The 12,019-nt window shown below is 51.9% G+C and overlaps 1 protein-coding gene across 1 annotated transcript in view; it reads left to right on the plus strand.

Moving 5' to 3' along the window:
- The first annotated feature begins 611 nt into the window (after nucleotides 1-611).
- LOC128684972 (beta-1,4-glucuronyltransferase 1) overlaps nucleotides 612-12,019 on the plus strand; it is a 245,786-nt gene continuing 234,378 nt past the window's right edge. The window contains exon 1 of the mRNA XM_070099638.1: nucleotides 612-666. The gene's annotated coding sequence lies outside the window, so the exon portion shown is untranslated. The remainder of the gene's footprint in view (nucleotides 667-12,019) is intronic.

Below are 12,019 nucleotides of genomic sequence, written 5' to 3' on the forward strand. Positions count from 1 at the left end.
GTGTTGTTCTCCGTTAGTTCAGTAGGATCTGTGTACCTTCTGAGTCAGTAGTGATTGAATTCGCGAAGATTTTTGTAGTCAATTCTGTCAAAAAGTCTTACTGTACTTTGATCAACAAAATGTTCACTGGGGAACTTGCACCTTCCCAGTGCTGTGTGAACCCTGTCAAGTATTTTCATTATTGCATCATTAGTGTTCTTTGTGATCTGAAGACAAATTGGCAAGCTGTGAGAACATTATGTCTGGTTCAGTACAACTTCTTGTTCATCACATTCTCAGATATTTCTGATGGTATTAGTAGATGACATATTAGTGTGTTAAATACCTGTTGCATCACCCTCTTCGTAGACGAGTGCTATCATGGCTCCTCTGAGACACTGCAATGATGTCTTCTTCAAGGGATTTGATGAAAAGTATTGAAATGTGTGGAGGTAATACTTGTAGAGCATTCTTCAGTGCTAGTACAGTAGTTAAGGTGTTTAGTGATTTAGTTATGACAGATTGGTGACTGACACATGCTACATTATCAGCAGATAAGTTTGCGACAGATTGTAAGGTGCTCTCTTATCTGTATTTCTAGTGTACTCTCTCATATCTATATCTTTCTTCTCTCCCTTCCCAGCAGCGTCGACTTACGTGAGGTAACAGAGTTACCAACTTATGAAGGTGAGTTAAACTGTTAATTACAGCATCATCATTCCCTAACTATGTAATCATCACACTCGCTCTTCCAACGCAAGTTACAAATTGATCTCAAAATGAGTTTCACTGCATCTCATATTTTCAACCAGTGATTCTGAGAATCATCGCCTCCGTGACTGCATGTAAGACCAGCTTTCATAAATTGGAAAGTGTATATTACAGGAATAAGAATTATTAAGAAACATATAGGTAAAGTGTATATTGAAACTGAGTTGAGGTTTATAAATTATCAACTATCTTAAATGTTTATGAGGCAGAAAACTAAGACTAGCAATCTTGTGAGTGTGGTAAATATTTAACATGATTCTCTTTGACACTCGCATGACTGCACAGTACAGTGCAGGTACTGTACTTCCTACCTCCACCCATCCTTCAGAGTGCAGGTACTGCACTTCCTACCTCCACCCATCCTTCAGAGTGCAGGTACTGTACTTCCTACCTCCACCCATCCTTCAGAGTGCAGGTACTGTACTTCCTACCTCCACCCATCCTTCAGAGTGCAGGTACTGTACTTCCTACCTCCACCCATCCTTCAGAGTGCAGGTACTGCACTTCCTACCTCCACCCATCCTTCAGAGTGCAGGTACTGCACTTCCTACCTCCACCCATCCTTCAGAGTGCAGGTACTGTACTTCCTACCTCCACCCATCCTTCAGAGTGCAGGTACTGTACTTCCTACCTCCACCCATCCTTCAGAGTGCAGGTACTGCACTTCCTACCTCCACCCATCCTTCAGAGTGCAGGTACTGTACTTCCTACCTCCACCCATCCTTCAGAGTGCAGGTACTGTACTTCCTACCTCCACCCATCCTTCAGAGTGCAGGTACTGCACTTCCTACCTCCACCCATCCTTCAGAGTGCAGGTACTGTACTTCCTACCTCCACCCATCCTTCAGAGTGCAGGTACTGTACTTCCTACCTCCACCCATCATTCAGAGTGCAGGTACTGTACTTCCTACCTCCACCCATCCTTCAGAGTGCAGGTACTGCACTTCCTACCTCCACCCATCCTTCAGAGTGCAGGTACTGCACTTCCTACCTCCACCCATCCTTCAGAGTGCAGGTACTGTACTTCCTACCTCCACCCATCCTTCAGAGTGCAGGTACTGCACTTCCTACCTCCACCCATCCTTCAGAGTGCAGGTACTGCACTTCCTACCTCCACCCATCCTTCAGAGTGCAGGTACTGCACTTCCTACCTCCACCCATCCTTCAGAGTGCAGGTACTGTACTTCCTACCTCCACCCATCCTTCAGAGTGCAGGTACTGTACTTCCTACCTCCACCCATCCTTCAGAGTGCAGGTACTGTACTTCCTACCTCCACCCATCCTTCAGAGTGCAGGTACTGCACTTCCTACCTCCACCCATCCTTCAGAGTGCAGGTACTGCACTTCCTACCTCCACCCATCCTTCAGAGTGCAGGTACTGCACTTCCTACCTCCACCCATCCTTCAGAGTGCAGGTACTGTACTTCCTACCTCCACCCATCCTTCAGAGTGCAGGTACTGCACTTCCTACCTCCACCCATCCTTCAGAGTGCAGGTACTGTACTTCCTACCTCCACCCATCCTTCAGAGTGCAGGTACTGTACTTCCTACCTCCACCCCTCCTTCAGAGTGCAGGTACTGTACTTCCTACCTCCACCCCTCCTTCAGAGTGCAGGTACTGTACTTCCTACCTCCACCCATCCTTCAGAGTGCAGGTACTGTACTTCCTACCTCCACCCATCCTTCAGAGTGCAGGTACTGCACTTCCTACCTCCACCCCTCCTTCAGAGTGCAGGTACTGCACTTCCTACCTCCACCCCTCCTTCAGAGTGCAGGTACTGTACTTCCTACCTCCACCCCTCCTTCAGAGTGCAGGTACTGTACTTCCTACCTCCACCCCTCCTTCAGAGTGCAGGTGCTGTACTTCCTACCTCCACCCCTCCTTCAGAGTGCAGGTACTGTACTTCCTACCTCCACCCATCCTTCAGAGTGCAGGTACTGTACTTCCTACCTCCACCCATCCTTCAGAGTGCAGGTACTATACTTCCTACCTCCACCCCTCCTTCAGAGTGCAGGTACTGTACTTCCTACCTCCACCCATCCTTCAGAGTGCAGGTGCTGTACTTCCTACCTCCACCCCTCCTTCAGAGTGCAGGTGCTGTACTTCCTACCTCCACCCATCCTTCAGAGTGCAGGTGCTGTACTTCCTACCTCCACCCCTCCTTCAGAGTGAAGGTGCTGTACATCCTACCTCTACCCATCCTTCAGAGTGCAGGTACTGTACTTCCTACCTCCACCCATCCTTCAGAGTGCAGATGCTGTACTTCCTACCTCAATCCATCCTTCAGAGTGCAGGTGCTGTACTTCCTACCTCCACCCATCCTTCAGAGTGCAGGTGCTGTACTTCCTACCTCCACCCATCCTTCAGAGTGCAGGTGCTGTACTTCCTACCTCCACCCCTCCTTCAGAGTGAAGGTGCTGTACATCCTACCTCTACCCATCCTTCAGAGTGCAGGTACTGTACTTCCTACCTCCACCCATCCTTCAGAGTGCAGATGCTGTACTTCCTACCTCAATCCATCCTTCAGAGTGCAGGTGCTGTACTTCCTACCTCCACCCATCCTTCAGAGTGCAGGTGCTGTACTTCCTACCTCCACCCATCCTTCAGAGTGCAGGCACTGTACTTCCTACCTCCACCCATCCTTCAGAGTGCAGGCACTGTACTTCCTACCTCCACCCATCCTTCAGAGTGCAGGCACTGTATTTCCTACCTCCACCCATCCTTCAGAGTGCAGGTGCTGTACTTCCTACCTCCACTCATCCTTCAGAGTGCAGGTACTGTACTTCCTACCTCCACCCATCCTTCAGAGTGCAGGCACTGTACTTCCTACCTCCACCCATCCTTCAGAGTGCAGGTGCTGTACTTCCTACCTCCACCCATCCTTCAGAGTGCAGGCACTGCACTTCCTACCACTACTCATCCTTCAGAGTGCAGGTGCTGTACTTCCTAAATCCACCCATCCTTCAGAGTGCAGATGCTGTACTTCCTACCTCCACCCATCCTTCAGAGTGCAGGCACTGTACTTCCTACCTCCACCCATCCTTCAGAGTGCAGGCACTGTACTTCCTACCTCCACCCATCCTTCAGAGTGCAGGCACTGTATTTCCTACCTTCACCCATCCTTCAGAGTGCAGGTGCTGTACTTCCTACCTCCAGCCATCCTTCAGAGTGCAGGTACTGTACTTCCTACCTCCACCCATCCTTCAGAGTGCAGGCACTGTACTTCCTACCTCCACCCATCCTTCAGAGTGCAGGTGTTGTACTTCCTACCTCCACCCATCCTTCAGAGTGCAGGTACTGCACTTCCTACCTCCACCCATCCTTCAGAGTGCAGGTACTGCACTTCCTACCTCCACCCATCCTTCAGAGTGCAGGTACTGTACTTCCTACCTCCACCCATCCTTCAGAGTGCAGTACTGTACAGAGTGCAGGTACTGCAGAGTGCAGGTACTGTACTTCCTACCTCCACCCATCCTTCAGAGTGCAGGTACTGCACTTCCTACCTCCACCCATCCTTCAGAGTGCAGGTACTGTACTTCCTACCTCCACCCATCCTTCAGAGTGCAGGTACTGCACTTCCTACCTCCACCCATCCTTCAGAGTGCAGGTACTGCACTTCCTACCTCCACCCATCCTTCAGAGTGCAGGTACTGCACTTCCTACCTCCACCCATCCTTCAGAGTGCAGGTACTGTACTTCCTACCTCCACCCATCCTTCAGAGTGCAGGTACTGTACTTCCTACCTCCACCCATCCTTCAGAGTGCAGGTACTGTACTTCCTACCTCCACCCATCCTTCAGAGTGCAGGTACTGCACTTCCTACCTCCACCCATCCTTCAGAGTGCAGGTACTGCACTTCCTACCTCCACCCATCCTTCAGAGTGCAGGTACTGCACTTCCTACCTCCACCCATCCTTCAGAGTGCAGGTACTGTACTTCCTACCTCCACCCATCCTTCAGAGTGCAGGTACTGCACTTCCTACCTCCACCCATCCTTCAGAGTGCAGGTACTGTACTTCCTACCTCCACCCATCCTTCAGAGTGCAGGTACTGTACTTCCTACTGTACTCCACCTCCCCCATCCTTCAGAGTGCAGGTACTGTACTTCCTACCTCCACCCCTCCTTCAGAGTGCAGGTACTGTACTTCCTACCTCCACCCATCCTTCAGAGTGTACTTCCTACCTCCAGCCCTCGTTCAGAGTGCAGGTACTGCACTTCCCACCTCCACCCCTCGTTCAGAGTGCAGGTACTGCACTTCCTACCTCCACCCCTCGTTCAGAGTGCAGGTACTGCACTTCCTACCTCCACCCCTCGTTCAGAGTGCAGGTACTGCACTTCCCACCTCCACCCCTCGTTCAGAGTGCAGGTACTGCACTTCCCACCTCCACCCCTCCTTCAGAGTGCAGGTGTTGTACTTCCTACCTCCACCCCTCCTTCAGAGTGCAGGTACTGTACTTCCTACCTCCACCCATCCTTCAGAGTGCAGGTACTGTACTTCCTACCTCCACCCATCCTTCAGAGTGCAGGTACTGTACTTCCTACCTCCACCCCTCCTTCAGAGTGCAGGTACTGTACTTCCTACCTCCACCCATCCTTCAGAGTGCAGGTGCTGTACTTCCTACCTCCACCCCTCCTTCAGAGTGCAGGTGCTGTACTTCCTACCTCCACCCATCCTTCAGAGTGCAGGTGCTGTACTTCCTACCTCCACCCCTCCTTCAGAGTGAAGGTGCTGTACATCCTACCTCTACCCATCCTTCAGAGTGCAGGTACTGTACTTCCTACCTCCACCCATTCTTCAGAGTGCAGATGCTGTACTTCCTACCTCAATCCATCCTTCAGAGTGCAGGTGCTGTACTTCCTACCTCCACCCATCCTTCAGAGTGCAGGTGCTGTACTTCCTACCTCCACCCATCCTTCAGAGTGCAGGTGCTGTACTTCCTACCTCCACCCCTCCTTCAGAGTGAAGGTGCTGTACATCCTACGTCTACCCATCCTTCAGAGTGCAGGTACTGTACTTCCTACCTCCACCCATCCTTCAGAGTGCAGATGCTGTACTTCCTACCTCAATCCATCCTTCAGAGTGCAGGTGCTGTACTTCCTACCTCCACCCATCCTTCAGAGTGCAGGTGCTGTACTTCCTACCTCCACCCATCCTTCAGAGTGCAGGCACTGTACTTCCTACCTCAACCCATCCTTCAGAGTGCAGGCACTGTACTTCCTACCTCCACCCATCCTTCAGAGTGCAGGTGCTGTACTTCCTACCTCCACCCATCCTTCAGAGTGCAGGCACTGCACTTCCTACCACTACTCATCCTTCAGAGTGCAGGTGCTGTACTTCCTAAATCCACCCATCCTTCAGAGTGCAGATGCTGTACTTCCTACCTCCACCCATCCTTCAGAGTGCAGGCACTGTACTTCCTACCTCCACCCATCCTTCAGAGTGCAGGCACTGTACTTCCTACCTCCACCCATCCTTCAGAGTGCAGGCACTGTATTTCCTACCTTCACCCATCCTTCAGAGTGCAGGTGCTGTACTTCCTACCTCCAGCCATCCTTCAGAGTGCAGGTACTGTACTTCCTACCTCCACCCATCCTTCAGAGTGCAGGCACTGTACTTCCTACCTCCACCCATCCTTCAGAGTGCAGGTGTTGTACTTCCTACCTCCACCCATCCTTCAGAGTGCAGGCACTGTACTTCCTACCTCCATCCATCCTTCAGAGTGCAGGTGCTGTACTTCCTACCTCCACCCATCCTTCAGAGTGCAGGCACTGTACTTCCTACCTCCACCCATCCTTCAGAGTGCAGGCACTGTACTTCCTACCTCCACCCATCCTTCAGAGTGCAGGCACTGTACTTCCTACCTCCACCCATCCTTCAGAGTGCAGGCACTGTACTTCCTACCTCCACCCATCCTTCATAGTGCAGGCACTGTACTTCCTACCTCCACCCATCCTTCAGAGTGCAGGTGCTGTACTTCCTACCTCCACCCATCCTTCAGAGTGCAGGCACTGTACTTCCTACCTCCACCCATCCTTCAGAGTGCAGGCACTGTACTTCCTACCTCCACCCATCCTTCAGAGTGCAGGTGCTGTACTTCCTACCTCCACCCATCCTTCAGAGTGCAGGCACTGTACTTCCTACCTCCACCCATCCTTCAGAGTGCAGGTGCTGTACTTCCTACCTCCACCCATCCTTCAGAGTGCAGGCACTGTACTTCCTACCTCCACCCATCCTTCAGAGTGCAGGCACTGTATTTCCTACCTCCACCCATCCTTCAGAGTGCAGGCACTGTACTTCCTACCTCCACCCATCCTTCAGAGTGCAGGTGCTGTACTTCCTACCTCCACCCATCCTTCAGAGTGCAGGCACTGTACTTCCTACCTCCACCCATCCTTCAGAGTGCAGGTGCTGTACTTCCTACCTCCACCCATCCTTCAGAGTGCAGGCACTGTACTTCCTACCTCCACCCATCCTTCAGAGTGCAGGTGCTGTACTTCCTACCTACACCCATCCTTCAGAGTGCAGGCACTGTACTTCCTACCTCCACCCATCCTTCAGAGTGCAGGTGCTGTACTTCCTACCTCCACCCATCCTTCAGAGTGCAGGCACTGTACTTCCTACCTCCACCCATCCTTCAGAGTGCAGGTGCTGTACTTCCTACCTCCACCCATCCTTCAGAGTGCAGGCACTGTACTTCCTACCTCCACCCATCCTTCAGAGTGCAGGTGCTGTACTTCCTACCTCCACCCATCCTTCAGAGTGCAGGCACTGTGCTTCCTACCTCCACCCATCCTTCAGAGTGCAGGCACTGTACTTCCTACCTCCACCCATCCTTCAGAGTGCAGGTACTGCACTTCCTACCTCCACCCATCCTTCAGAGTGCAGGTACTGTACTTCCTACCTCCACCCATCCTTCAGAGTGCAGGTACTGTACTTCCTACCTCCACCCATCCTTCAGAGTGCAGGTACTGTACTTCCTACCTCCACCCATCCTTCAGAGTGCAGGTACTGCACTTCCTACCTCCACCCATCCTTCAGAGTGCAGGTACTGCACTTCCTACCTCCACCCATCCTTCAGAGTGCAGGTACTGTACTTCCTACCTCCACCCATCCTTCAGAGTGCAGGTACTGCACTTCCTACCTCCACCCATCCTTCAGAGTGCAGGTACTGCACTTCCTACCTCCACCCATCCTTCAGAGTGCAGGTACTGCACTTCCTACCTCCACCCATCCTTCAGAGTGCAGGTACTGTACTTCCTACCTCCACCCATCCTTCAGAGTGCAGGTACTGTACTTCCTACCTCCACCCATCCTTCAGAGTGCAGGTACTGTACTTCCTACCTCCACCCATCCTTCAGAGTGCAGGTACTGCACTTCCTACCTCCACCCATCCTTCAGAGTGCAGGTACTGCACTTCCTACCTCCACCCATCCTTCAGAGTGCAGGTACTGCACTTCCTACCTCCACCCATCCTTCAGAGTGCAGGTACTGTACTTCCTACCTCCACCCATCCTTCAGAGTGCAGGTACTGCACTTCCTACCTCCACCCATCCTTCAGAGTGCAGGTACTGTACTTCCTACCTCCACCCATCCTTCAGAGTGCAGGTACTGTACTTCCTACCTCCACCCCTCCTTCAGAGTGCAGGTACTGTACTTCCTACCTCCACCCATCCTTCAGAGTGCAGGTGCTGTACTTCCTACCTCCACCCATCCTTCAGAGTGCAGGTGCTGTACTTCCTACCTCCACCCCTCCTTCAGAGTGCAGGTACTGTACTTCCTACCTCCACCCCTCCTTCAGAGTGCAGGTGCTGTACTTCCTACCTCCACCTCTCCTTCAGAGTGCAGGTGCTGTACTTCCTACCTCCACCCATCCTTCAGAGTGCAGGTACTGTACTTCCTACCTCCACCCATCCTTCAGAGTGCAGGTACTGTACTTCCTACCTCCACCCATCCTTCAGAGTGCAGGTACTGTACTTCCTACCTCCACCCCTCCTTCAGAGTGCAGGTACTGTACTTCCTACCTCCACCCATCCTTCAGAGTGCAGGTGCTGTACTTCCTACCTCCACCCCTCCTTCAGAGTGCAGGTGCTGTACTTCCTACCTCCACCCATCCTTCAGAGTGCAGGTGCTGTACTTCCTACCTCCACCCCTCCTTCAGAGTGAAGGTGCTGTACATCCTACCTCTACCCATCCTTCAGAGTGCAGGTACTGTACTTCCTACCTCCACCCCTCCTTCAGAGTGCAGATGCTGTACTTCCTACCTCAATCCATCCTTCAGAGTGCAGGTGCTGTACTTCCTACCTCCACCCATCCTTCAGAGTGCAGGTGCTGTACTTCCTACCTCCACCCATCCTTCAGAGTGCAGGCACTGTACTTCCTACCTCCACCCATCCTTCAGAGTGCAGGCACTGTATTTCCTACCTCCACCCATCCTTCAGAGTGCAGGTGCTGTACTTCCTACCTCCACTCATCCTTCAGAGTGCAGGTACTGTACTTCCTACCTCCACCCATCCTTCAGAGTGCAGGCACTGTACTTCCTACCTCCACCCATCCTTCAGAGTGCAGGTGCTGTACTTCCTACCTCCACCCATCCTTCAGAGTGCAGGCACTGCACTTCCTACCGCTACTCATCCTTCAGAGTGCAGGTGCTGTACTTCCTACCTCCACCCATCCTTCAGAGTGCAGATGCTGTACTTCCTACCTCCACCCATCCTTCAGAGTGCAGGCACTGTACTTCCTACCTCCACCCATCCTTCAGAGTGCAGGCACTGTACTTCCTACCTCCACCCATCCTTCAGAGTGCAGGCACTGTATTTCCTACCTTCACCCATCCTTCAGAGTGCATGTGCTGTACTTCCTACCTCCAGCCATCCTTCAGAGTGCAGGTACTGTACTTCCTACCTCCACCCATCCTTCAGAGTGCAGGCACTGTACTTCCTACCTCCACCCATCCTTCAGAGTGCAGGTGTTGTACTTCCTACCTCCACCCATCCTTCAGAGTGCAGGCACTGTACTTCCTACCTCCATCCATCCTTCAGAGTGCAGGTGCTGTACTTCCTACCTCCACCCATCCTTCAGAGTGCAGGCACTGTACTTCCTACCTCCACCCATCCTTCAGAGTGCAGGCACTGTACTTCCTACCTCCACCCATCCTTCAGAGTGCAGGCACTGTACTTCCTACCTCCACCCATCCTTCAGAGTGCAGGCACTGTACTTCCTACCTCCACCCATCCTTCATAGTGCAGGCACTGTACTTCCTACCTCCACCCATCCTTCAGAGTGCAGGTGCTGTACTTCCTACCTCCACCCATCCTTCAGAGTGCAGGCACTGTACTTCCTACCTCCACCCATCCTTCAGAGTGCAGGCACTGTACTTCCTACCTCCACCCATCCTTCAGAGTGCAGGTGCTGTACTTCCTACCTCCACCCATCCTTCAGAGTGCAGGCACTGTACTTCCTACCTCCACCCATCCTTCAGAGTGCAGGTGCTGTACTTCCTACTTCCACCCATCCTTCAGAGTGCAGGCACTGTACTTCCTACCTCCACCCATCCTTCAGAGTGCAGGCACTGTATTTCCTACCTCCACCCATCCTTCAGAGTGCAGGCACTGTACTTCCTACCTCCACCCATCCTTCAGAGTGCAGGTGCTGTACTTCCTACCTCCACCCATCCTTCAGAGTGCAGGCACTGTACTTCCTACCTCCACCCATCCTTCAGAGTGCAGGTGCTGTACTTCCTACCTCCACCCATCCTTCAGAGTGCAGGCACTGTACTTCCTACCTCCACCCATGCTTCAGAGTGCAGGTGCTGTACTTCCTACCTCCACCCATCCTTCAGAGTGCAGGCACTGTACTTCCTACCTCCACCCATCCTTCAGAGTGCAGGTGCTGTACTTCCTACCTCCACCCATCCTTCAGAGTGCAGGCACTGTACTTCCTACCTCCACCCATCCTTCAGAGTGCAGGTGCTGTACTTCCTACCTCCACCCATCCTTCAGAGTGCAGGCACTGTACTTCCTACCTCCACCCATCCTTCAGAGTGCAGGCACTGTACTTCCTACCTCCACCCATCCTTCAGAGTGCAGGTGCTGTACTTCCCACCTCCACCCATCCTTCAGAGTGCAGGTGCTGTACTTCCCACCTCCACCCATCCTTCAGAGTGCAGGTGCTGTACTTCCCACCTCCACCCATCCTTCAGAGTGCAGGTGCTGTACTTCCCATCTCCACCCATCCTTCAGAGTGCAGGTGCTGTACTTCCCATCTCCACCCATCCTTCAGAGTGCAGGTGCTGTACTTCCCACCTCCACCCATCCTTCAGAGTGCAGGTGCTGTACTTCCCACCTCCAGGACTCAAGTCCTAATAACCAGCTTCCGTGAATACCTTCATAGATGTCACCTTGCTTACACTCCAACAGTACTTCGAGTTTTTTAAATCACTTTCTTCCACTCTGATCTAACACCATCACATATTTGATGGCTAGTACTGAAATTATTTCGTCAACATCAATATCAAATTCATTCTGATACCCATACATTCAACATACGTTCACATACATTATAATATAGCACTGCACATACCTGCAAGGATTAAATTTTCCCATGAGAAAGTGTCACATTTTCAACATTGAAGGGAGTGGTTACATTGTTGTGGGAGGGCAGCTGAGGAGCAGCTGAGAAATATATTCCAGACACAAGGCAAGCTCAGGCAACTGCTCACTCTCCTCTCAACACAATATGCAAATATTGCCCGAGTTACGACACCCGTATAGTTGATACATCTAGTGAAGAGTGAAGTGGTTTTTACAGCACCACCAGTGTAGTGGTTTTTACACCACCACCAGTGTAGTGGTTTTTACAGCACTACCAGTGTAATGGCTTCTACAGCACTACCAGTGTAGTGGTTTTTACAGCACCACCAGTGTAGTGGTTTTTACAGCACTACCAGTGTAGTGGTTTTTACACCACTACCAGTGTAGTGGTTTTTACAGCACCACCAGTGTAGTGGTTTTTACAGCACTACCAGTGTAGTGGTTTTTACAGCGTCGCCAGCGAAGTTTGTTTAAGAGCATCACAAGTGGCACCAGGTGGCACCAGGTGACACCAGGTGACACCAGGTGGCACCAGGGTCACCACTCTTCAAGGGAATAACAATGCTGGACCACCAGGTGGTCCAGTACGGTGTTCATCAGTGTCTCAGTACGGTGTCTTCCAGTGTTTTTGTACGGTGTCTACCAGTGTCCCAGTACGGTGTCTACCAGTGTCCCAG

Source organism: Cherax quadricarinatus, chromosome 5 (assembly GCF_038502225.1).
Source record: "Cherax quadricarinatus isolate ZL_2023a chromosome 5, ASM3850222v1, whole genome shotgun sequence".
NCBI classification, from domain to species: Eukaryota; Metazoa; Arthropoda; class Malacostraca; order Decapoda; family Parastacidae; genus Cherax; species Cherax quadricarinatus.